This window comes from Falco punctatus, assembly GCF_963210335.1.
Source record: "Falco punctatus genome assembly, chromosome: 11".
NCBI classification, from domain to species: domain Eukaryota; kingdom Metazoa; phylum Chordata; class Aves; order Falconiformes; family Falconidae; genus Falco; species Falco punctatus.
This window is the reverse complement of record NC_137591.1, coordinates 3,122,253-3,148,573: the sequence shown is the minus strand read 5'-3', so window position 1 is coordinate 3,148,573 and position 26,321 is coordinate 3,122,253. Positions and strand designations below refer to the sequence as shown.

The window sequence follows — 26,321 nt, the reverse complement described above, 5'->3', positions numbered from 1 at the left end:
ACAAATTTGAGACAAATGAACTTGACTGCAGCATGTCAGGACTAGAAATTTAGGCCCTGGTCATGTCATCAGATTTACTTATGTGGCATTGTAATGAAATTCAGTCCTTTAAAATGTGTTGATCAGATCTTAGCGAACGAAGATGCATCTTCAGTTGGAAGTGTATTGAAAACATTGCTTGTAATCATCCGTCATTATATCAAGAAATTGCACATTGCACCTGAAGTGGGGAGAGCAAAACAAAAACAACCCCAAAACCAATAAAACCCAAACCTCAAGGATCCAGGGAAAACCACCACCTTTACAAACTGCTATAAACTCATATTCAAAGACCTCCTTACATTATTTGCAGTTATTGCATAAACATGTTGCACAACAGCTATACTGTTAGCAAAATACATAAACACATACTTACAATATTTCTCAGAGCAGATCATACCGCAGGGGCTGCTAACATGTTCTCAGGGACTTCGCTAGCTCTTCTAGCTCTGCTCACAGCTCTGGAGGGAGGCAAAAGATGAGGAGCTAGGAAGCCCGCTGTGTGCTTACATGTAGAATGTGTGTGCCCCAGTTTCTTGGATTGGGGGTCTTCTCAGGGTTGCAGATTTCCTTTTCCAGCACCAAGATTATGATTTTGGCTTTTTTCTTCATCTGCTGCTGTTGTCCCCTGTCTGTCCCCTCTCACACATTCTCATTTAGCAACATGGTCCCTCTCATCCTCTCTTGTTGATCTTTCAAGTACCCATCCTGATTTTCTGATAACCAAGCTCTAAATCCCATTTGTGCCCACCGTGTAAGTTTGTGTTTCTTGATGGAAATTCTTGGTCCAGCCCGAGTTCTGTCCCTTTGAAAGAAATTTTCTCAGAGTTGGTTTTCTGAAGACCCCTTTTCCTTTGCCTGCTTACTGTTCCAGGTAACTAGGAATTTTGTGCCTGATTTCTCTGAGGTAAAATTCTGTCCTCTGGTTGTTTTGTGTGTGTGGTGTTTTGTTTTTTTTTTAAACATGCGGAGAATATGGGAAAAAAGCAGAAGGGAAACAGGATTGTACCAACCAACTGACTGGGAATCATCAATGTGGGCAGGCAGATGAAAAGGCAAATGATACCCTAGGGTGTACCAGGTAACTGATATTAATAGTGGAGTAAAGGAAGTTTCAGTGTAAAAGGTTCTGGAAAGACCCCATCTGGAATTCTCCACACAACTTTAGTTTATGACTTTGAAGACCATCACTGATATGGACAGGCTCCTTGGTGAGACTGCTGATACATCTTGTGTAGTCAAGCTTAGGTGCTTGCTACAATGAAATGTGGCTGGCTGAGTAAAGCGTTTATCCTCAAATGCCAGAAAGGCAGGGAATGTAACTGAAGCAGAGATTAATGCTGATGCAAAATTAAATTTGTCTAAACTGGCCAGCAGTAAGTTTTAGTTAATGTTTTCTAAGTAGAAAAGCTGTGAGGCACTGGAATAGCTTTCCAGCAGGAGCAGTTTGGGCAAGAAACTTCATTAGTTTGAAGATGGCACTCATTCAGTTCCTAAGTAGTGTGGCCTGCCTGCAATAAAAGGCAGTTGTACCAAATCACCCGACATGTCACTTTAAAGCTGTCATGGCTACCTGTCTCCTCCAGCCTTCCCTCCTTCCAGAGCTTATCCTGCACCTCCTGGTATTCCCTGCCGTGGCTGTTGCTGCCTCTGTATCCTGCCCACCCCTCCTGCCAACGGCCCACCCGTTCCTGATGCTTCTCAATGAAAGGACATTTTGTGGAGCTGATTCACTGCTGTGTTTTTACTCTTTGCTGCTTTGTATAATCCTTGCTCTTTCAAGCTAAACAGCTTCCCGTCAGATGGCTTGCCAATAGCAATTGTGATCTTAATATTTCATGCCAGGTTCATCTCGCTGCCCTTACAAGATAAATGAGGCTTATGTGTACTCTAGAGAGTGCATCTTTCTTTTTGTAAGGCCACAGTTAATTGCAATTAAACAGCCAGCCTTTGTAAAATTAATATTATTATTACTATGCAGTGTATGTGCTAGAACTTTGGGAATGGCTAAAAAATGTCAAACAAATACAAATGTAGCCCTTCGCTTACTGGGATTTTTAATATATTATAATCACCTGTTTGCCTTGGCAAAAATGTATATTTTAGATATTCAAATCAGTGGGAAAATAAACTCGTAACTTTGCTTTAAGTATAGCCTGACATCTGTTCCTTTCTTCTTTTCTGTTCAGCTTCCTTCATTATGCTTTTTCACAGGTCTCTTTGTTCTCAAATATGTTAATTTCTTGGGTTGTTTAAACCACATACCTAAAATGTCGATTCTAAAGAGTTCTTTAGAATTTAAAGTTGCTCTTATTATTCTGAAATCCAATTCTACCACCGCTTGTACAAACCGAGCTAGTGGGAGTAACCCACACAACAAAGTTACCAACCTTGAGCGTTTTCAGACTGGTGGAAGTTTGTGTTGTACATTCGATGTGACAGGGCTGACCATCCGAATGAACTCTGCGTGCTTTTCCTTGGGAGCATGAAAGTAGCAGCTGACATTCCCAAGCTGAGCCAGGCGTTGGCTTCCTTTTCTCAGCATCTGTTGTTGCTGCTGCGCGGAGCCGTGGTTCGGCTGCACTAAACGGATGACCTTGTGATTGCGAGATCCTAATATTGGGGTTAACTTCCCGCAGTTGTGGCTTTTAGCAGACACAGCCGTGAGCACAGGTAGGCTGTAGGAGGTATATCTCTGTAGATAACCTTCTGGATTATTTGATCTGTTCTCCTGCACACAGCATAAATGATGAGACAGTGTGATGTTCCCTAATAAATATAGATACTATGTAATCTTGATTAATGAATCATGACTGCAACTATTTACTGAAAGACATATTTGTAACAGAAGGAAGTTCTTTTTATTATTATTTTCTTAATTGTGGTGACAGTCTCTCACCACTGAGCAGGAAGACTCCCAAGATACTTAAATTGTTCATAATTTAGCACCCCATGTGAAACAAATTGGGTGTTGCCATTTTAATCGCAAATGGGCTCTCATATCCCTCTGAATAGTGCCTCATGCAGTTCCCCAAAAGTGCCCCCACTGGAAATAAGCATTGCTTAGAAAGAAAAACCCAGAAATAACCCTTCTGACTGCAGGCCCTTGCATCTCAATTGTACATGTGGTTAGGTTGAAGGTCATGGATGCGTTGCAGAAGGAGCAGGGCTCTTTGCCGAGGCTGGAGATAGAAGGGATTTCAGTTCTTATGACTGGTTCCTAATGTTTCACAAGTACACGTTTCTTTCAAAATTTAAGAGAAGAAAAACTGTATTTTGACTAAGGAATGTAATTCCCTCTCCCCCAAAAGAGATATTTATTCAAAAGCTGGAGCAGGTCCAGTTCAAATGTTGAATACTGAGCCAGTACAGAGACATATAGCACATGTTCATCACCATGCAGGTGCAAGGGGAAAGGGAGTTTAGGCTTGAGCCGTTTTGAAATATTACTTTTACCTACATGTTTGACATTTTGTAGCTCTTTTATAAGGAGTGATGGAAATCTACGTTTTTCCTCCTTTAATAAAATGAAATTCTTGCTCGTTAAAGGTGCTAGATTGACAACTGTGGAGACTGAAGTCTTCTGTTTACCCAGAGAATAAGCACAGCATGGGAAAGCTGCAGTACAGACTTCCTTCAGGTGCTGCCTAAGCTAATGTGCCTCAGCCTTGACCGGGTGAGAAATCCATCTGTTCCCGTTGCAGCTGTAGCTTTTGTGATCAGACTCTGCAAAGGAGGAGTCAGTTCAGGCTGGTTCTAATGATGCTGTTATTCCTTTAAGAAATTTTTTGGACCTAAACAGACCACCCCACAAGCTACCTCTGGAGCATGTGCAGTAAGCAGAATAACCTCATCATCTTCTCTTTCACTTTGTACACACAAAACTGAACACGTCTTTGATGAACCCCAGGTGAAAATTCAGAGCTTGCCATGTAAAATAAGTAGCAGGAAAAGATGACTAACTGAACACATACATTGAGAAAACCTCCAACGATTCCTCATTTTCCTCCTCTAGTCTTAATCACTGGTGCATTTTGTATTAGGGAATGTCTGAATGTGTGTGTTTCAGGACAATAATAAATAGTGGCTTTGCATTAAGATAGATCAGGTCTGCACATCCCAGAAAAAGTGAAGGAGAGAAACTGAAGTTTTAAGTCCAAAAATCTTTGTGCTTCTCTCATTTTTATGGCTAGCAAAACGCAGAAAATTTAGCTTTGGAAAAAATTATGACAGGTCTTCTTCAAAAACAGTTTGTGATGACTGACTAACAAGAAGAAAGATATACAAGTACCCCAACAAATCACTTAATGATATAAATTTATGCATAATGGTAATACTACTGGCCTCAAAAATTTAACTCATCAGTTAATGTTAATGTAGGCAATGTTTTCATTACTGTCCTGTCCTATAACCCATTTTTCTTTTTTTCATATTACTAGTTCTGTGGAGAAAATAAACTTTGGTAAACTCACTTGTGATTGAAACTATTAACAGTGAGTTCTTAGCACATTAAATAGCAGATTCTTTAAACACAAATTTAGATAAACTAATTTTAATGTAATGCTAGAAATTATTAATTTAGTGAGTTTGAAATAAATAGTAGAACTACTAGGTGCTTTTCTTACTGGAAAACACTTTTCTTTTGGAAACACCCCTACTGTGCTGTTGGTCTCTGTGAGCACACTTGTTCTGATCATCTCAATGAAGCACAGTCCTACTATCCTCCTGGTAAGGAGACATCTGGACTTGTAAAACACATCTTCTCTGCATTATCTTAGTCAGTAAATGCTGTTGGATAAACATTTGTGCCAGTGTGGCCCTGAAGCACCGGAGTCCTGCGGATGGCCTGACATGCTTTCTAGGTTTCTGCAGTAGAGGGAAGTCAAGTAGGATAATTTATTTCTGTGAAAAGGTTAAAGCATCAGATTGGGACATAGAGGAGATGTAGATGCAGAAAATGGCAAAACGGGAAGATGGTTTCCTAATGAGTACTAAGCAATTTAAGGGAGGAAGAAAAGTTTTAAAACCCTGAGATATATGAAGGACACTGCTACAGGATAGTGAAGATCTGCTTGAGAAAAAAATATAAGGGGGAAATGAGCTTCTTGAAAATAGTTGTGTATCTATTAATATGTGAGCTTGGAAGTAACCTGAACCCTGAAGAGGGCCAGGTCTTTTAGGAGCTACACCACTTGGAGTGGGCTACTGTGTAGTTTTCTGGGCTCATGTGAATTAGGGGTAATGTTCATTAGAGTTTCCCATCTTGGCTCTAGCCTGTGACTCTCCAAGGTGCATCTTTTCATTTGTAGTGTAGTTATGTTTCCCTTGAGCCTGTTGATATCCTCAGAATGCAGGTAAGTAACACAATGACCTACAACCTCACCAGGACAATTATAGTCCAGTTCCACAGAAGTCAGTGTAAGACCTGATTTTTATTTTTTTTTTTAATCAAAAGAAGAGCCTGTGCTCCTGCAATTTTATTTTGGGAGTTTATCTAGTGTCAAGATTTTGTGTGCCTGTGCTGTGACAGTGTAGTTGAAGAACCCTGCCAAAACCTTCCTCACTTAGAGTATGTGTACTCAGAATGCTTAACTCAGGCTTTTAATGATGGAGAATGGTATTGTGCTATTGGGACAATAATTTTCAGATAAGGTTTCCAGACATGATTTCTGCTTTAAGGCTTCGCCAGTACTAACATTAAACAAGCTTAAGTATACATCTGGGTTTTTTTTCTATCATCTAGATATGCGGTGTTATTAACATAACTTTTAATTTACATGTCAGAGTACAGATAAAACTCGTTTGGATTAGGATCACCATGAAACTGCTGAAATGGTGAATTTTAGGTGTGTGACTGTGTCACACTAGGGAAGGGAAAAAGCAATCAAATGTAAGAGGGCTAGAACTTTTCAGGGTTGTTACAGATCCCATATGGTGAGAAATCACTTTTTTGGCAATTTTCAAAAGATAGTGATATGATTTCACTTCTTTGTGTCTGTCACCACATCATCTAGTGTGGAGAACAGCACAGAGGAATGTAAGACACTGTTAGCATGACTTTAACTGTTCTGAATTTAGTTTATTTGTGCAAATTGGCTTAATATTATACTTTGAAAACTCTTTTATCAAAAAAATTTTTTAAGTTCAATTTGGTTTGAAGGTATATATTATATCCTTTCAGGACACCCTTTGGTGATTACATGGGAAAAATGTATTTTTTTGGTTTGTTTTTGTAAGCTTATTTTTCAGTGGTTCATTTACTTACTGGTTCATTTTTTGTTGAAGTTCTGAAGGAATGATGCAGTCATTTTTCTGTGACACCTGGTTATTTTTTCTTTATGTTACTCTTGGAGTACAAGAAAGTAATTTGCACAGATTCAGGAGTCTTTAAAATTCTTCTGCATCAAAACATTCACCATAGAAACTAATCGTGCTGCTTCTTAACTGGGAGTAAAGGGGAGGAGGGGTTCCTTTTAATTAGAGTAGACCTGAAGCCATAACAATTTCTGAAGTCACTTGGGTCTCTAGAATCCGTGTATTTTGGTAGAGCACTGGAAGTCCTTTTCAATGCCTAGGCTGATTACCTGCAGTCTTGGAAACAGCTGTTTGCAACATCAGGGATAGCATCTAGTGGTGTGTGATACTGGCTGGCGCCAGTGCTGCTTTCAAATAAGCAAAGTCCTACAGGACTGGTAGGAACTGATTAATTATTACATATGAAGTTTACGTTGTGTGGACAGCTGTATAAGGCATGATCACCGCTGAAGTCCCAAATAGACCCATTGAATAATGGGTAGTAAAGCGCATGCTCCTGTGTGAGAAAATTTCCTTCCCAGTAACTCATGCTAGTACAGCACGTACTAGTAACTATTTGTGTTTATATGGTGACACACAGAGGTGGAACTGAAATAACACTAATAAAGTTTGCAGGTACATGCTGGATTGCCAGTGATGTGGCAATCCTGTGACTTTTACATCATACTTCATTTAACAGTGTTGCCAAAAAACTTCTTTTCAATCTTAGTGGTAAAATTACTTTGTCTTCCCTTACTCTACCCACCTTATTTTACTATGATATAATATTTGGCTTTAGTAAGTGGTATCATATTAAAGGTAATAAAAAAAAGACAAGGATATGAATTAAAACTTATAAAAATGGGATTGTCTGTTTCATAATTTGTACAGAAGTAGAATATCTACTATTTCCTACTGATATGTCCGTCATTTTGTATCACCTAAGGAGTAAAGTGCAGCCTTATGTTGTACTTAAGCTTTACAAATCCTGTTTTGACTCATCAAGAGATAAGCATTTAAAATGTTACACTCTGCTTTGAAGTTCTTTACAGAAAATTGTACTTTACATAGTGTTTCTACAGTGAGGTACCAGTGACTTCTTGTTACGTATTTGGGAATATGAAGTTCAGAATCAGGCATTCAGCTTCAGCTAACTGGAACTGTTTTCTTATTTTTTTTTGTGCAGTATGTCGCTGATTTATAGTTTGGTGCCTGAGATGGTATCTGCAAAATATAACTATTATTGAAAGTATTTATTAAGAATTATATTAAGAATTAGAATCACTGTTGCTAGTAGGTTATATATTTTTAACTTTCAAGCTCTCTGCTTGGTTGTATGTGTGGCATTTTAAAATTACCATTACCCACCCACCCTCACCCCCCTTCATAGAAAGCTATTTAGTACATATTATCCCCTCTCACTATTTATCCCCCAAGTCCTACTTTTGCATTATAAACAAATGCTTACACATGGTAGTGGTACCAGCAAACATGAACCCACTGACCAGTGGCCATAATATTAACAAGGATAATTTTGCTGGGACTGGATAGCAATTTGGTTTTAGCAGTAACATAAGCTTACCATGTTGCAGAAGAGAAAATGAATGTCTTTCAATGTGGTTCTTTATTGTACATCCCTAAGGAGCAAGATTTTATGTTAGTAGTTCATATTGTGTGGGAGAGTACCATTTAAAGTAGTATAAATAACAGCACAGTAGACTTAGGATCATTCGATTTAGCTTAAAATCAAAGTGATTGAGCATTTTCTGTCTAAGCACCATGGGAGTTCAACGAGCCCAAGATCAATGCCTGAATCAGTAGTTCACATTCTGCACCTGGTTATGTGGGTATGTTAATCTTGAAAAAGTTTCCTTCATTGGCACAGATTTATACAGCGATGCAAGAAGTCTGTTTTGTGACCTGTCCAAACATTCAACTGTTACTTGCTCTGGGCAAATGACTGTTCAGCAGAACAGCTGGGTTGTTGTGAATGCAAGTCTAAAGGTTCACAAGTTGCACAAACTGGTGTCCTGCCACTTACTAATTATCCTCTAAGTCAGCAGACTGATTTCTCAAGAGTTTGTACAAAAACATACTAAAGAAAATGGATTATGTTATTTATAAAGCACTCTGCTACTTCTTACGTGAGAAAGAAATATTTTTAAAATTCTCATACTTGTCTAGTAACTTTATTCAAGTCTGTTTCCTGAAGGTTTTTGACTCCACTTTTATGCTTTATCCTTTAATAACTTTTTTGTTCCTTCCTGTTCTTCCTTATACATTTTTGAGTGAATTAATCAGAATGCTGCACTTGGAACAGGCTCACTTGCATTTTTCTTGGGAGGAGACATGTATTGTAGGGTATTAAACAGTCTAGTTCTTTGTACTTTGCATATTGAGTTACTACTGATCCAATTCTGTTGATCATTTTTTTTACATATCATCTGCACTAGTACAGTGAAGAACTGAGCATCTGCTTAACTACTGTATTGAATCCACAGGTTGCTTGTTGTTAAACTTCTTCAGGCCCTTATGCAGGTTTTATAGATGATATGAAATACATGCACAGGCAAAAAACATTGACTCGGGAATGTAAATATGTAGAGGATGCAAAGTAGCCACCTTTAGGACACCAAAACCCCCACATCTTTATTACAATTTTGCTGAGGGGAATGCACAAAGAGAGTAAGCAAGCTATTAGAAACATACTGTAATGCCTAGTGTGTATTTGTATGATGCTGTAAATCATGTAAGGGCCTTGTATGCTGAGAACACCGGAGCAAGCGAACAAAGGAAAAGACTGAAGTCACAGTTCCCACAGTGCGGCTGTTTACCCTGAATTGCTTCTACAGACTGTGACTTTTTGTTGTTGGGGCTGAGTCTCACCTCGTTCACTTGAGATGATGCAGGACTTACTCTGTGCTTTTGTTGAGCCCCTCTGGGTTTTTCTTGACCAAGAATCATCAGGATATTTTACTGTTCGGCTCATTATTATTCAATGAAAAGATGACAAGATGCTGGAAACCACAAGCATCTGCCCACTATTAGACAATGCAAAGAATGGTAAATAGAGTGTTTGGCGATTTCTTACACTTGTAAATCAGTTACTAACTATGCCTGTACTTGTGGATGGATGAATCACTTGCTTAATTTATTGAACAGGCTCTCTTGTTTTAGTAGGGGTGTAGGGAGCTCAGAAATCTTTGCACACTGGGAGCAGTGAAGGCTCTTGAAACAAATGTGTGCAGGCAAAGTGTTTAGGTACGTTTTGCCTTAGAGTGACCTTTCAAAGAATTTCACACACACTCTGGGCACTGGGTTTCTTTCCATGGGTTTACCCTTAAGTGCAAAGCCATATGTTTTAGGTAAGGTTAAGCCATCAACAGGTTGTATGTTTAACCCTTAAGTACCATATCTGGGACTAGACATTTTTATTGCATCGCTTCAGTCTATGTATTGCTCTACAACCAAGTAAGAATTTAAAAGGTTGATACAAGTGCCTCTTGAATAGTATGGTGGTTTTTTTTAGCTTGTTGATTGAAATTTATTCCAGATGTAGGTTGTGATTTATTTATTTATTTAATATATTTCATAACTGCGAATCAGTACCTGATTCTGAAAGGTGGTCCTCTTGGGGGGGCTTGAATATATTGCAGCCTGTTGAAGTAAATGGTAAGTGAAAGTGCCTGTGATGTGTGATTAGGCCCTTGTTTCAGGAGACAGAGGCCATCAAGCTTTTATTTACTAGATTTATCTTAGTGGTTACTCTGTATTCTAGCCAGCTGCTAGCATTTGAGGAACTATGTGATATCTTTAAGAAAATATATCAGTATTTCCCTGTTGTCCCTGTGATAAGGGAGTGTCAGCGTTTAGCAAAGGAGTTGTAACAGCATTGAGAGCTGCCCCAAACCTCTTGACTGCTCATCTGGGCAGATCTCACAGATTTCACGGATCTCCAAAAAGACTGGTCTTATCCCCACATGGTGGCTGGCGTTACCACCTAAGTTAAGGTCATGGTATGCTTTGTTTTCTAGCAGTACTCAGATGGAGAATATTTGTAATAAAATGTATGAAACTGTGGCTTTTTGATGGGAATATGAAACTCATCCCCTCTTCCCCTGTCTCTGAAGGAAGAATACACTGTCTGTTCCTACTAAGAGTATTCTGATCTTAGAGCTGATGCAAAGCAGTGGCATAAGCTGATTAATGGCACGGCTCACCACCGCTGACGTTTGGGGTTACATTTTTGAAAGACACTTGTGAAACTGAGCCACTAATGTTATTTTACAGCCGTTTTTATGCTTTGAAATTCCTCTAGCAATACAGAATGTTGTTTTTCCTTTTTATCAAAGTTTAAGGATATTTCAGCAATTAAATTTAGTGTACTTCAGCCAAAGAACATACTACAGATAGCTGCTTTGCCTTGTTATATAACAAGTCTTCCCATATTACCAACAGAGTAAATATTGCTTTGTTTGGCATCTTGTGAAAAGAAAATTTCAGAAGAAGATGGGAAAAATATGCAAGATTGCTTATGACAATTTTTAACATGTAAGTGAATAGTGAATATAAATTGCTGTAGTTCTAAATTTAGCAGATCTATCCCAGCGTGCAGTTGGTCAGGATCTGTCTTGTGCTTCCAAATATATCCTGGCAGATATGTTCCACCAAGTGCCTGCTTTTGAATTAATCCTGAACTTCCAAATTTATTGTTCATGATCAGAAAAAGGAAAGATGGGAATGGAAAACGCTGGGAGTGGTTATCCAGCATTGCCCACAGAACCAACCTGTGCAAGAATAGTCGTCTTCTGGAGACGCTTCTTTCTGCCAAATGCCAAAACATCTTTGTGTGATTGAGAAGTGCTGTCACTTCTGTACCTGAAAGGGCTGGGGAGTTTTACACCACCATTTCTTTTCTTTTATGTTTACCTCAGTAGTATAAGATGTAATAGAAAGCCAAGAAGACATCTCCATATATAGGTCAGAAGCTCATCTGAATTTGTTGTGCTCCAGCTTCATTTGCTGAATCATCAGGCAGAGTGCTGCAGAGATAGAGGGGGATTTGGGTGTTGAATGTCGTTAAGCACTTCCTGCACCTTGCCATGTGTATAGTTTTCTTAGTTTTCTGATGCTTCTTTCACTATTTTGAAAGAAATAATTTCTATTATAACAATGTTTGGGGCACTGTGAAGGGTAAAGATGTCCTCTTGAACTTGACTTGCATTGTGCTTTTTGAAGGCAGTATTAGCTACCTGGCGAAGTGATGCTTTTTTGTCTTCCATATAATGAAATCACGAAATGCTAAGGTAATAGGCCCATCAGATGCTCTGTCAGGTGCTATATTGAAAGAGGTGCATTGTCGGTGATTCTTTAAGCATAGCAAGACTGTGATTATTTGGCTAGGTGAGCAATTTTTATTTAAGTTTTTATATGTATCTTGAATTTTTGTCCAGTGAAAGCAGTAGGTAGGATGGTACCTTTCTACTTAGCACGTGGCTTTCTTTTCAGATAGAAATTTTCTGCTAAATTCCTATTAGCTTTTCCAGTTTAAATTCTGTTTTTGGGATTCTTGTGTTACATGTATGGCAAAATCAAAATTATTTTCTGGTTTTATGAGGGATTGAGTTCTTTAAAAAGTTTTGTAAATCATAAAAAAAAGGATTTGTTTTTAGTAAGTTTGAAGTTTTCCAGGCCTTTAGCTCACTATATGGACTAATCAATGCCTTTTGGATAATTTGGACAGGGAAAACAATATGAGACTAAGATACTCTCTTCTTTTTTGGGAGTCACATGGCATTTCTGCTTTTCAGCAAACATTTAATCAGTATTTCTGACCCTTGGGGGTTGCATGCATGCACAACAGCCAAATAGTCTCTGGGTTTAAGACTCCCTAAATACTCCTTGGCATGATACACTAACTACTCCAGTGCTGTGAAACCTGAAGGTCAAAAATTGCCTTTATAAAAGTCCCCAAATGCAGGTTTACAATTCAGTTTTTAATGTCTACTGGCTAGATACTACCTGCTAGGAAAGATCTCCTAATACAGCTGGGCCAGACAGGATTTTTTTATGTCAGCCCTGAGTTACTGCTTGAGAAGTTGCTCTAAGTGCTTTCCCTGGAAAGAGCAGCCTTGGGAAGGAGCTGACTTGGAGGAGTCATGGTTCATTGCCTGACCCCGTCTGGCTTAGACCTAAGAGGGAACAGCCCAGGAAAAGGCATTACTGCTGGCTTTTCTCTTTTCTCCTCCATCTTGCAAGAGCCTGCTCAGCTGCCTCTCGCTCTTTTTTCTTTATCACAATTTTTCAGTGCAAAAGATGCACTAAAGCTTCTTTGAAACACAGCCAAGATCTGCATGGCCTGGGAAATCCTTTTTGCCCGGGTCCAAATTAGAAAAGGACACAGCTGATCTGTGTCTAACAACTGTTACTAGGAAGACTTTCTTTTCTAGAATTCCTCTCAATGACCAGGTTCAGAATTGCATTTGCTTAATCATATTTTAAAATTTAAAGATACATGAAAGGTTGAACTTACTTGAGCTCAACAAAACCACTGTAGCACTGAAAAAAGAAATTGGATTTCTTCATATCTCCCCTGCCTTGTTCACAGAACTACAAAATCAGTTCCATTTCTAGCATCACCTCTTCAACTCCATTGTTTTCAGGTTATGTCCTTAGCTGTAATTGTGCATCCTCATGGGTAGCAATAGTTTTCCTGTTGCAGTGCTGAAGGATGAATGAAGTCAAGGTCACTGCTTGACCTGTAGACTCTTCAGTGTTTGGTCACAGCCATGAAGTAAAGGTAAAGCGCATTCCTGGGGAATTAATGATACAGTTTTAGTTCTGAGTAGGAATTCTCTGGCTTGTTTAGTTTCTTGGAGTCCTGCAGCAATACTCTCACACTGTATTTAAATGTGGAATCAGTTCAAAATTTCAGCATCTCAGCATGTGCTTGCTATCGTAGTACTTAGCCATAAAACCTTTTTATGATCTCATTTAAAAGGCTCTATTTTATATGTAGTTCTTAAAAGCCCCTAAATTGTCTTTAAAAAGCTATTTTTAATTATTGCTCTTAATAACCATGTTAAACCCTATAGACGAAAACCTAACCTTACTGAGGAACTTCAGCAAGGCAAGGATTTCACTCTGTGTTTACAAGTGTATTTTTAAAGTGTTGTTATAGGCAAGTGGCCAAGTGAGTTATCCTTGAATGATAACCGCTGCAGCCACGTTATAGGTGCTGTGATGGGCTTTTGGGAAGTAACTGTTGAGTCTAGCCTAGAGGTGTTAGTAAATCAGAGTTCCTTCAGATGACTGATGATACAGATAAAGTAAGTGTGGGTTTGTCTTAATTCAGTGTCTTTGTTAAACAGTTCCCATGGTCACGTAGCATTGAACAGACTACCTTTTTGTGAAGGTCTGGACTAAGCTACCTTTCATCTTCCCCACTGCTCCTTCTGGGTGAATGATGAGGATGTTAATGGAGTCATACTTAAGAAAGCTAAACTGTTGTGACTTGTACTTCTAAAGTATCATGGATAAAAATATACCTTTTTTGGTCAGGACTGAACAGTTTCCCAGAACCAAACCTAAAAAAAAAAAGCTTAGCTGTCTACAAAACAACATATGGATGTTGTAGAAAAACAACACACATGTTGCTTTACAAATCTATAGTGGTATATGTAACATAAATATACATAATAACTTGATTGAGTATCTTCACTGAATATCTGAACATTTATGTCTCTGCTTTAATGGAACTTCAGCAAAAGGAATCATGAGTTCTACTTAAAAATCCCACAAGCAGAGGTTTTTAAGGGTGGATTTTATATTGCCTGATATATTTGGTGATAGAATGTTAAATTGAAAGATGTCACATGTAACGTTTCAGGTGGAAATTCTAACTAATTGGCAGTGAGCCACTAGAGATTGTGTTACAGTATTGTCCACAAATTAAACAGTTTTGCTCTTGATTTTTTTAAATAAATTATCATTGTTTTCAGGGCCAGGCCATAGTTAGAAATTTTCTGTGATTCTGTCACCAGCACATTTTGCATAGGTAGACCTCTGCAGAACTCTCAATAAACAAGCTGTCAGGGCTGTTTGGATAAGAGCTAGGGAAGGGACAATAATAAACCAAATGTACAACAAAGTTTGAAAAGCAAAGTTATCTCAGACTGTTTATTTTTAATGGCCTTTCACAAATAGAAGGTACTTTATTGACTGTGATGCAAATAAATATTATGAAGTGTGCAGGTCTTCAGCCACTGCTGAACTTTGTAAGTTGAGTAATTTGCAAAATATAATGAAATATCAGATATTCCATCAAAAGTTCCTGTCTGGTGCAGGGTAGTGATCTGTACACTCTTTCTCATTTAAAAGATAAATAAAGATTGGGATTCCCTGTGGTTTCTTTAGAAAGTGCAGGTCAATACGATGTGCAGGTGTAAAGGGATTGTGGCATCACAAGTACAGGAGACAGGGGCTGTTTGTAAAGTCTGCAGCTGCCCTTTTTGAAAGTGGGGTAAAGTCCACCCTTAACTCAAAGGTTGTCGGGTCTGTTTTTTTATCATTTTCCTGCATAGACTAAATAGAAAGAAATAAAAAATTAATGCCATGTTAATCAAAAGAAACAGTAGGATATTTGCTGCATTATTAAAACCAGGCTTTCCTGTTGTGGCAAGTCACCTGTATTTTCTGATCCGAGGTCTGAAATCCTGCCACTTTCACAAGCCCCAAACTGCAGGTGTGGGCCTGAAAGTCCCCATGATGCCTTTTGCAGATTCAGGCTTGCCTTTGCAGCCCATCTCAGAGAGGTGTGTTTTAAAACTCCAGCCTCTGCTCTTGACAAGGACCCTTTTGGAGTCTGCATTGAAGAGTCAATCCTCTAGCAGTCATCTGCTGTTCTGTGTTTCTTGTATCCCTCTTTTCCCCATAACATATAAAGGAGTTTCTTTGCAGCCAAGTTAAGAATGAACTTAGCTGAACCAAGTCTAATACACAAAATATAATTTCTGTGTGTCCTCTCTTTGAATTTGACTATATTATTTTTCTATTCTTTGTGTGTTAACAAGGGACTTTATAACTGTGTTCGCTGTAGTGCAGATACACAAGTACAGTACTTGCCTGTCACTTTCGTTTTTCTTTTAAAAAGAGACTAAGTAAAATAATAAATATAATAGCATTATATTTCTGAAGAGCCAAGTGTGAGATGTTTCTTTTTGTTTTAAAACGTCTGATTTCTTTTTGGGGAGGAACATGGTACCAGTAAGCACGAGGGACAATTACAGGGATCATATTTCGCGGATGCGGCCCAGGCATTTATCACACAAAAACATCTGATGAATCTGAGTATTCCACAAGTATTAAAGTTTATGTCCTCAATCAAACCCAGCATAGGGTGTAAAAAGACCACCAACAACAAACACAAAACCCCCAAACAAACAAAAACCCCAACCAAAACGCTGCTTTCCACCACATGCTGTTTCAAAAATTAGTTTTGTTTTGAGCACAGAGATGGATCATGGAGATAAGTTGCCCTTTCCAGCTTTCAGCGTAGCTGTTCTCCTATGACTAGACCTTTACCTGCCTTCTCTCTGGTCTGCTCTCCATTCCGTCATTCTTGCTTCTCTCCATTCATGTTTGTTCCTCTACAGTTTCTCAGCCATAGCTAGAAAGGACGCTACAGTGGGATACAGCTATAATAACAAATCACTTGTGGAGTTTGAGGTTTGGATCTGAACTTGGATCACTCAGTTTTTTCTTTGAACAAAGTATGCAGCTGACAATTGGCATATAGTAGATTTTTTGAGAAGTAAAGCATTTGGTGTGGAACAAATGGAAAATTTAAAAATAATTGTTAAAACATTGGAAAAAAGATTCACTTTGAGTCAGAGTGCTTTATTTGAGAAAATCAAACCATCTTACTTGCTTTTGACTGTTTTAAGTTTTCAATTGTATTCAACAACAATTTGAAATGAAAGGTCTTTTCAAATGAAATAATTACTCTTTTCCTGAAGCCATCTAAAGAGGATTCAGAATGGTATGAAGCTTTTGTTTTTACATAAACAATTCATTAAGATTAACATGAACCTGCAAAAAATTGTGTCATCAATCAACATGTGTTTTTGCTATATATAAAAAAAAAAGCAGCCTGTTCAAACCAAGAGATGTGGGTTGATTATTTTGCACCAGCACAGATTTATGGGTGGCTTTAAATCAGCTTCCCCCTCCCAAGTTGTAAAGTAGTGATAATGCTGCTCTTGTTCAGTGTTTTTATTTAGATAGTAAACCTCATTGAGGGGAGGGTCTGTTGTGAGCAGCTGGTTATGTATGGGAGGCCGTGCTGAAGTCTGCTTGGGCATGTGTCTGACACGGGTAATGCAAGAAAGTAATGCAGTTAGTTCCCTTTGGAGATGGCAACTGTCTAACATAATCCAAAAGAGGGCTTTTGTGGATTTTTAGCTTTATTTAATGAAAACAGTGCAAATGGTGAGAAATGTGGTCTATTTTGATTCATTGTCTGTGCAGCCTTCTGCTGGGAATTAATTAATAATTTTGTAGGTTATTTTTGTAGGTCTTAAGTAGCAGGATATTATCTAGTCTGTCTTGGGGCTTCACCTCCTCAGAGTGGTAGCCAGGATGTCTGAGAGGGTTTTGAGGGCTTTTCCCCCCTTGCAGCCCATCTGGTCCCTTGATGAGCTGTACTGGGAACGAGTTAGTCTTTGAAGTTTGTTTGGAGTCCTATCTAGACTTCCAAAAAATTCCCTCCTCCCCAGCTTTGCTTTTGTAGTTTTTTAAAAATTTTTGTCTGTTAAAAAAATCTTTTCTTATGCTAGTACCAGCTAAACTTGTCTGAAAGCTGTGTGATTGCATCAGAGAGGTACTGGTCTCCTTTTGGGTGGCAGAAGCTATTGAAGTTCATGTGGTGGCCCCTAAACTACTTCTCCCTCCCCTAAATTCATGTACCCACCCTGAATGACTTTCTCTGCAGGCAGAAATAAAATCACTATAACTGTACGAAGGCAATCTGTTCTATTTAGTATGTCAAAGAAACACCAATTTTTAATCTATGTAGTTGACCTCATTTTCGTTTTAGGTAATGCTCATGGCTAATCTAATGCATAGATGCTATGGGAAGATAAGCTTTATTGCTTTAAAAATGTGCATGGTAACACACTGTACGTTATTTCTCAGTCATTGCTCATTTCTCTAACATTTGTTCGCATAGCCAAAGAGGTGTGTGTGGTTTTTTTTTTTTTTTTTTTAATTTTTAAAAAATAATAATGAACTGGAGAATTCAGAGGCAAGTGTAGTATTTTCTTTTATAGATGACTGCTGTTGATTCTCCTTTTAATGTTTTTTAGCTTTTATGTGCAGTCGTCATTTCCTTGAGGTTAAATTTCTAGTGTTTATTCAAGATTTATGTTTAATCTTAGTTTCAAAGAATCCTAAAAATTATGAATGCATTTCTTTCAACCAAGTTTTCATTTCTAGGAGCCGCTGTTCTTATTGGAGCTGATCTACAAAATAACACATTATTACAGTCCCTGTCTCCTTTTAAAAGAGACTTTGTTAACAAGCTGTGCAGGTCTTGCACACTTGAAAGAAATGCAGAAACCATGGGGAACTGTGGTGTAGCTTTTTATCAGACTGATACAGATATTCCCAGAAGCTCTTTTTGACTCTTAGGATGTGCAGAAATCATGGTAAATTTTTGAAGTTACTTCTGTTTTATGTCTTTAAAAAAAAAAAAAAAAAGTGAACTTTTCCTGACCCTTTACACGGACTGCACTTGAAGCTGGCACAGATTCCATCTCATAAATCTCATAAGAGAGTAAAATGTCTACTTTTTGTTCCATTCCCCTTCTTCTCCCCAGCCAAAACTTGTCATAGGTCCAAGGACAGTGTTACTTGGGTTGAACACATGCACCACGTTAGAGGACAGAGGATCCTCGAAGTCAAAAGCACACACAAGTCCAATAGTAGATCCGTTTTAGTTCCATGTGCAAAGGTCTAACAGGCAGCAAAGGAATTGATTCTCAACTCTACCAACAAAGGAGGATCAATGATTATGTGGTCACCTCTATGCCTAAATTATTTGGAGAGTAAAAAAAAGGACTGTCCTTTGGTGGAAACCTGATGGGTGCTCCTATCCTGGCTGAAATGGAACGAGTGAGAAAGGAGTTCAAACCCGCAGTGCAAAATGGGGAATGTCTTGAGAGAGTTTCATACCTAACCTATTTCCCCTTCCTGGGGATGTAATACTGTGTGGGAGTAAAACCTTATTTCAGCTTACTCAAAATGTCTCTTTCAATTAAAGTAGTTTTATTTTCCCCATCTGACTTCTTATCTTTCCTCCAGCTTCTCATTCACGCAGGTTTCCCAGGTGACAAAAGCTGACTCTACACTGAATGTCTGAGGTCAGAATGAAAATAATGCGACTTTTTATTTTGGTAGATGAATCAGTAATTGGAGAGTTATGCAGATGTATCTAAACCTTGCTAATGAAAAGCATTTGAAGTTTGTTAACTTTAGAAAGGCATTTTTTCATCATGAACAATGGCATAGGTGGGGCCAATGTATCGCATGCCAAGTGTGAAATAAGTTTTGCTCCAGGGAAAATCTAATCAGTCAGCTAAATGTGGGGCTCCCATTGCAGCTCAGGCAGGCTGTTTGGCTGTGTACATCGGATGAGAGACTGGGTGAATTCAGGGGAGTAAGCTTTTATAGCCAGATATGTCAGGGCAATTGGCGCCCTGAATAGTATGAAGTTCCTATTTCTTCCTCCCCTGTTTCCAGGTGCTTTTTCTCTGATGAAACCCAGCGGACAGTATCTTCATACCTCTACGGGGGAAAGTACGTGGAGTTGTATTCTACAGCAAAAAGCACTAGTCCTGCAAGTCCTCAGGAGGCAGGCCTGCTGGGCTATGGCTTACTCCTGTTAAAGAAAGTCCTTTTAGTGCTGAAAGATGTATGGAAAAAAGGGTGCCTGGCAGAACCGCAACAGAGTGGTGCAAGGGCAAAGAAAGGGTAGGATGAACCCCCACACTTAAGGATAAATAAGTCGAACTTTTAAAAAACAAAATAGGACCATTTAAATGAGTGTATTTCCTTCTTGAAAAATTAAATCAATCTTCCCCACAAATTTAATTTATTTTAGATTGTTTTTTTACAAAAGTCATATAGGTTTATAGTCTGGCTCCTAGTTTTATCTTTTTAAATAAATGTAGTAGTAGGACACGTTCTTAGTTAAAAAAATTATTCATGTCTTTCTTTTGGGTAAAATAGAGAGCTTATTATATACATTGTATTTCTATTTGTCTGTTGTTTTGAAGTTAGAGGTAGGGAGTTGTACTTTTTGCTGTATATATAGCATGCATTTTCCGTAGGACCATTTTCTGAATTGCTTTTAAAGAGGTGTCAGCAAGGTAGAATGAGGTGTCCCGCTTTAGCCTCTGCTTCCATGGAAGTGGGATTTTGCCTCCTGTTTTACTGCCAATATTTAGTTTGATGCCTCAGCTTGCAGCATGCTGACTGTGAAAGGACAAGATCTTCCTGCGCAGGCTGCTGATTCAGGGAATAGTGGCTTGGTAACCTGCTTGCAGCATTCTGCTGATCTAGTGTTACAGTAATTAAACACAAAGAGGTCGGGATAGCAAACACATGGACTGAAATCTTCCCTGGGTGTCAAATGCAATCTGTCTTACATCAATCGCTCTGGGCCGTTTCAGTCATGTGATGTCATAACCCTGATGACATGATCTGGTGTGACAGCCAACCTGATTGAGGCACATGCTAGAGAAAGAAATTTGGAGGGGGAGGGAGATGGATCACTTTCCCTTCCCCCAGATGAAGTGTGCATGGAAAAGTTTTGGCCAGCTATTTGTGTTGAAAGCTGTGTGGGATCTTAGCCCCGGAGCTCTCTGGAAGCTGATGCTCTGATACATTGCCAGAGCAACATTGCCCACTAAAATGTATTTTTGGACATATTTTCATCTAAAATACCACTACTTCTGGAAGAGATATGTGGGATGGGGATAATGCTTTTTCGCACGAGCACAGTATCAAAAATCTGTTGTTGTGAGTAGTGCCTTTGCTTAGGAACTTGCCATTTTTTTGCAGTGTCTGAGACCCAACAAACTGAAATCTTAACTGCTGCTTTGTGACAGTGTTAAAGAACAAGTGCCAGCAGAAGTGTCACGTTGCTTATGGACCTACCTTTCACACATACTTTGTTGCCAGTACCTGTGTAAGCATAATAAAATGATGCTCAGAAGTTGGAAATCATGAGAAAATGTAGCTGGGAAGGAGCTGCTGGAGGTCAGCTCATCTAGGGCTAACTTCAAAGTGTGCCCAGGACCTTGTTCTGTCTGGTGTGAAAAACAGGCAGAGGTTTTCCAGTGGTAATGTTTCTTTCTGCAGCTTGTGGGTGTTGTCTCTTGTCCTTTTCCTGTGCGCTTCCAAAAGGAGCTTGGCTCTGTCTCCTCCACTCTGCGATCTCTCACCTGCTTTCTCTTCTCCAAGTGACGCAAGCCCACATACCTGGGACTGCTCTCCTGTGTCGTGTAACTCCATCCTCTGACCATTTTAGCTGCAAAACTCCCTCTAGTCGTCTGTTCTCTCTCAAATGAAGGGTGTGAGGGGAGGGAAAACGGGGCTCCAGATGTGACCTCACAGGTCCCATGTCGAGGGGAATGCTGGCTCCTCGCGGCCAGCTGGCTAAGCTCTGCTAATGGCAGTCCCATAGGTGAGTGGCCTGCGAGGGTGTGCTGCTGTCATGTGTTCAGCCTGCTGTCTGCCTGTCTGGGTGAGGAGAAAATGATCAGCCTGTTTAGTTGGTGAGGGAAAACAGCCTTATGCTTGGGGTGCTGGGCTACGGCTACAAGGACGTCATATCATGCCTCATGTGAACACATACACTGTGTGACCTGGGTAGAATTCTTGATTTTGCTGTGCCTCTCTTGTGCATCTGCAAAACGGATGATAACACTTCATTCCTTTTTTGTACTGTCCATTAAGCAATAAGCCAGTGAGATTGGGAACTGTCTCTTAATGTGTTTAGACAGTCTCCAGGGCTTCACCAGGGATCATCAGGTATGATTGATCTGAAATGACAGTGAGAAAGAGACCACAAGACAAAAAGCTGTGCAAATATTTCTGAGATGATCTGAAAATACCCGGAGTTGTTAGCAAGGTAGAAGTCAAATGCCTTAACTGCATGCCTTCTAATTGAACCAAGTTGGTCTGGCTACATGCATCTAAACATACATTTTTTTTAGTTAAATATGGCAGATCTGTGAAGTTTCATCTCTCCAGTGATTATTAGGAGCATTAATCCTTCTTACTTCCCCTTTCACTTTTCTAAGGAAGATATGTTGGAAGCTAGTGTTTAGGCAAGGAGGGGAAAAGAGGCAGTCAGGTTCAGGTTATTATGAATACAATAGTATGGAACTCGTTTTGCTTTATGTAGGGAACTGCTAATTGGATGTTAGAGGCTGCTAACTTTATAGTCCTGTAAAACTGCAATGAGTGAAGCTGACACTTGTATAAAGTCTCTAGGGAGAAAAGGAAGTTTTCATGTCACTCTAAGGAAAAGGTTAAGAAACAAACTGAAAAAACAGTTGTTTTTTGTGTTTGTGCTTCAGTAATTCTCAGTTCTGTAATTTAAACAAGATTTTAGACATCCTCATGGCATTTGCAAAGTAATTGTAAGTGCTCATACTGAAAATAGTGGAACAAATTTTAAAATGGCATAGATTTAATTTGCATATGGCCAGACTTAAATCTAGGTTCCCATTCCCTCAGTTGTTTTCAGAGGGCCAGCAAGTTGAGATAAGTTTGCTGTAAGCTTGTAGCAGCAGAATACAGGCAGTTGTACAATCCAGTGTTTGTATCTTGTGTGCAGAAATGGATTAACTACTTGCGTGTACAAAACAGTGTGTACTGGATCTTAAGAGCAAACCAAAAATACTTACTGTGCATGTTTTCCAGAAGTAGCTAGCTCTGTGTGTGTCTGCCTATAGCACCCATTTTGCTCATTAGTTGAATTCCAGCAAACCGTCATTCCCAGGACATGGCAGAGTGGAAGTTCTGCTTGGAAGTGCTGTTCCCCGTCCCACCTGGTCTAGCTAACAATGTAAAATACAGTGTCAATATTTTGTACCCACAGAGGTGAAAAGAGCCTGTTGTTTTAAACACAGGCCACTCATAGCTTGTACCTTTTTTCTTGTGTAAATGACAGTGAAAGGGTCTTGAGGATTTTTAGAAATCAAATCCCTCTGAGAGAAAAATGCATCATTTCCTTAACTTTTAAGATGTGTTAAGAGTATATAAATCTGTGTATTGAGCCTTGAGGGACTGCACGCCTGGACCTATGCAGGTGCACACAGTAGTAAAAGCAATAAAACACACTAAGTGGTCGGTACGCTTTTGTTTCACGCAGATCAATTACTGTGTTTTCATGTATGGAAAAACTGCCTTGCCAAAGATGACGTAGCTCCTTTTAAGTGATATAATAAAGTGCAGTGTTTCTGAAGGCTGCGTGTGAAAAACTCAATAGTGAGGGTAGAACTAAACCATTTCTAGGTGCCTGATTTAACTAACCTGCAGGTTTTTCTGAGATAGACCCTGAAGGTGTCAGTTTTATAAATAAAGTATTTTTAGAGGTATTGACTGTTTCCCTCCTACTCTGCTTACTGGGACACTGTAAAGGGGACATGGTCAACTGTGGTTTTAAATAGAGTGGCTGATCCTTTGCAGCAGCACGTGGCGATTTATGGTCTTAAAGTGACATGGTCAAGTGTCTTAAGCTTAGAAAGAAAGAGAATGCCATTAGAAAATGGGTGTGAGGTGACAAGTATTCTCCAGATGACAAATCTCTGTATGTTCCTTTACATCAGTCCCTTTGCATTTCAGAAATAAGAAGCAACTAAATGATGCTTTGTATGGTGGAAAAATGGTTTTGTACTTTTTGGGGGGACACCACCCCCTGACCATGTGCTGCTTCTGGGCAGTACAAATACTTGATTCTGGTTCAGCTATGAACCCCCCACTATAGAGCTATGGAGAAATGATGTCATTGGCAGAAGCATAACTACAAATACAATTCCAGATTTATCATGATTATAAGGAAGGGCCTTTCCAGCACCTCACATCTGTCTGGCACAAGAAGGCTGGCCAGCTGTGTGTGCAGGAGCCGGTGGTGGTCCCAGCCCGCTGTGGTCTGCTCCGAAGCATGGCGGTCCCACTTAGCCAGGCTGAGCAGGAGGGAGGAAGATCATCAACGAGCTGATGCTGACACCCTTGTTACTAGCAGAATTCCCTCTGGCGGGGGAGAGAGGGAGGGATGAGGTTTTCTAGCCAAGCTGGAAGTGAAAGCAAGCTTTTCCCCCTCCCTACTATCTGGTTATCCAAGTTCTGCAGTGATTCAAAGGGGACTGTGATTTAGATTCTGCATAATTTAGATTAACAAAGGCAATCTGCCTGCAGCAGAAGGTGGAGACAGTGCCTTGGCTAGCTCTGGAGAGGTCAAGCAGTCTTGGTCATGCAGAGTTCTCCAAGTCTCCCGAGCTCTGAAATACCTTTGTAGCTGAAGGAGATTTTTCTTTCCATCAGTTATGCAGGCAACGATAATCTTCCCATCAGCTATGCAGCCCTCAGACCTCCTTCCCCATCTTTCAAGCCTCACCGTGGTCCTCCTGCTTCAGAAGTACCACTCCTTGGATGCATGCCAGAAAGCTTGGAAGAAGTAGGGGGGTAAAGCACAGTAAATTATACCAGTATTATTCTTAGTCAATGAAGGAAATGAGTGATTAAGTGTACATGGGACTCATGAGTGTCCAACACATTATCAGTGCCGGTATTTAAACTATGTACAGTGTATCAGAGAGAAGAAAAGTATTTCCTTATATCTGTGTCTGCCTTTCTTCTTGACTGATACAAAGATAAGGCCTGTGCTATAATGAATCTCCACTGTGGGAGACAGTAAGATTGATTAGGCCTATTACTGAGTGAATAGGTCAGATACTTGTAGTACAAAGCTAAACTTCAACTTTGATAGCTCTCAGGCTATGCTTTTACTGTCTGCCCCTACCCCCCCAAAAACAAACAAACAAACAAACAAAAACAAACAAAAAAAAAACCCCAAAACCCAAAACCCTAGGCTTTTATATCTACAAAAAGATATTTAATTCTGTAAGAAATGTCTATTGGCAAAATCAAGATGGACAAGATAAAACAGTGACTGTGCTGAAGGTTTACCTACAAGTCTTCATAACTTTTGTAGTGACATTTAGTCTACATTTATGTGTTAGCTAAATTACCAAGGTGATGAGCATCTTGCATAGATCTCCTTTTAACTGTTGCATTACATTTTTCCTCTATTTATTTAATTCAAACATTTAACACTGACAATTAGGTTTTTAAATAATGAAATCTATCTGCAGTTGTATTTTAAAGGTTGTTTCTTAAAGGGCTGCTCACTTCTGAAAGTATTAGGTCTGAACTGTGATGAGCTGCTCTGAAAATGCTGAGGGGACAGCCAGCAGGGCATGGGTAGCCTTCTGCACTGGAGCTCTTTATCCTCAGAGGGTCAGATCTTGCAGGAGTTAATCCCAATGCACAAAGTTAGCCCCCCAAGTAGGCTGCACACCCATGTAATTGACACCCTTGATCTTTGTGTTGCTGGAAAGGACTGCATCTGTGGTGATGCCTTCATCAGTGGTGGAACTGAGCTGTGGATTTCCATTCCCTCTTCTGAATTCACACTTGTCATTGGCAGGGGGTGATAATGAGAAACTTTTTGTGGGCTTTGGCAAAAGATACTCATGTCTTTCCTTTCTGGACATCCCAGGGTGTCTCAGCTTACTTGAGCTATATTGTCTCTCGAGCTCTTAACAGAAATGCTGTGTCCAACTACCATGGCAGTGTAGTGCCTTTATTAATACAGGATAATTATTATTTTGTGTAATAGGGCACTTAACCAGTTTTCGGTATAAACGTGCAGGAGCATTTAACCAGCATCTACCTTATTTTCTTATTTGTCTTGTGGGGGCAGAAGTTTTACTGGGGAGGGTCAGACTCCAGCCTTTTAGCACTGCATTGGCATTGCCACCACTGCATTCCCACCTTCTTCCCTTCTGCTCAGACTGAAGATGTATCCATTGTTTTTTTTAAATTCTTACATATGGACTTTTTAAAAATAAAACTATGAGGACCTGTTTAAGGAGGAGAAAACTGCCCTTCCAAGTTAGTCCTCAAGTCTTGGGCAGTAAAGTGAGTAGATAATCAGTGACCTGTATTAAGGAATTAACGTTTGGTGGAGATCAGACCTTCTGAGCATTCCCACAGAACTTCTGTGTTGCTTTTGTCAATAGATATGTCATCTTTGGTCCTGTATGAGCTGTTTATGGTATAGCCTGGTGTTTACCAAGTGCTTTTTAACTGACTTGAAGGTTTATGTCACACCCCAACTGAACTCATATTTCCAAACATAAGTTTGAAGCCCGGAGGAGATTTAATAAGTTGTTGACCAGTGCGTCACTGAGAGACAGTGGAAATCCACTTTCAGTGCTGTCCAGGTGATAACCTTGGGCTTGTTTTTATAGGTTTTCCAATACTGAATCAAAGTATATTGAATTGGTTTGTGGTTCCTCAGGACACAGACTGTCTTGCAGAAAGACTTGTCCCTGATGGAACTGCTTTGGCTAGATCTCAGACTACATTTCTTGTGAAACATTAAAAGCGCTGTCAGAATTGATGAGAACCTTTACTTAGATATTTAGACAGATAATTCTTAGCACCTGAATGGCAGCACCTCTCATCAGCAAACCATACTTGTAGTACACAGGGATACTATGAGCCGAATTCAGGAACTGTGTTGCTGTTGTATCTGTCCAGGTAAAAGTTTGATGAAGAGGATCCAAGACAGTGCGTTGGAAAGTAGCAAGTAGTCTGCCAGCTAACAAGATTTGAAGTCCACAGCTTTAAAT

General features: G+C 39.5%; 1 protein-coding gene across 6 annotated transcripts in view; it reads left to right on the top strand.

The window, feature by feature from the left end:
- The window catches only part of ROR1 (receptor tyrosine kinase like orphan receptor 1), a 183,245-nt gene that overhangs the window by 54,593 nt on the left and 102,331 nt on the right, over positions 1-26,321 (top strand). Inside the window, exon 1 of one of the 6 annotated variants that reach the window (XM_080407253.1) lies at positions 1-26,321. This exon is cut by the window's left edge and continues 19,479 nt beyond it. The exons of the other annotated variants lie outside the window; for them this stretch is intronic. The gene's annotated coding sequence lies outside the window, so the exon portion shown is untranslated. 6 annotated transcript variants of the gene reach the window in all.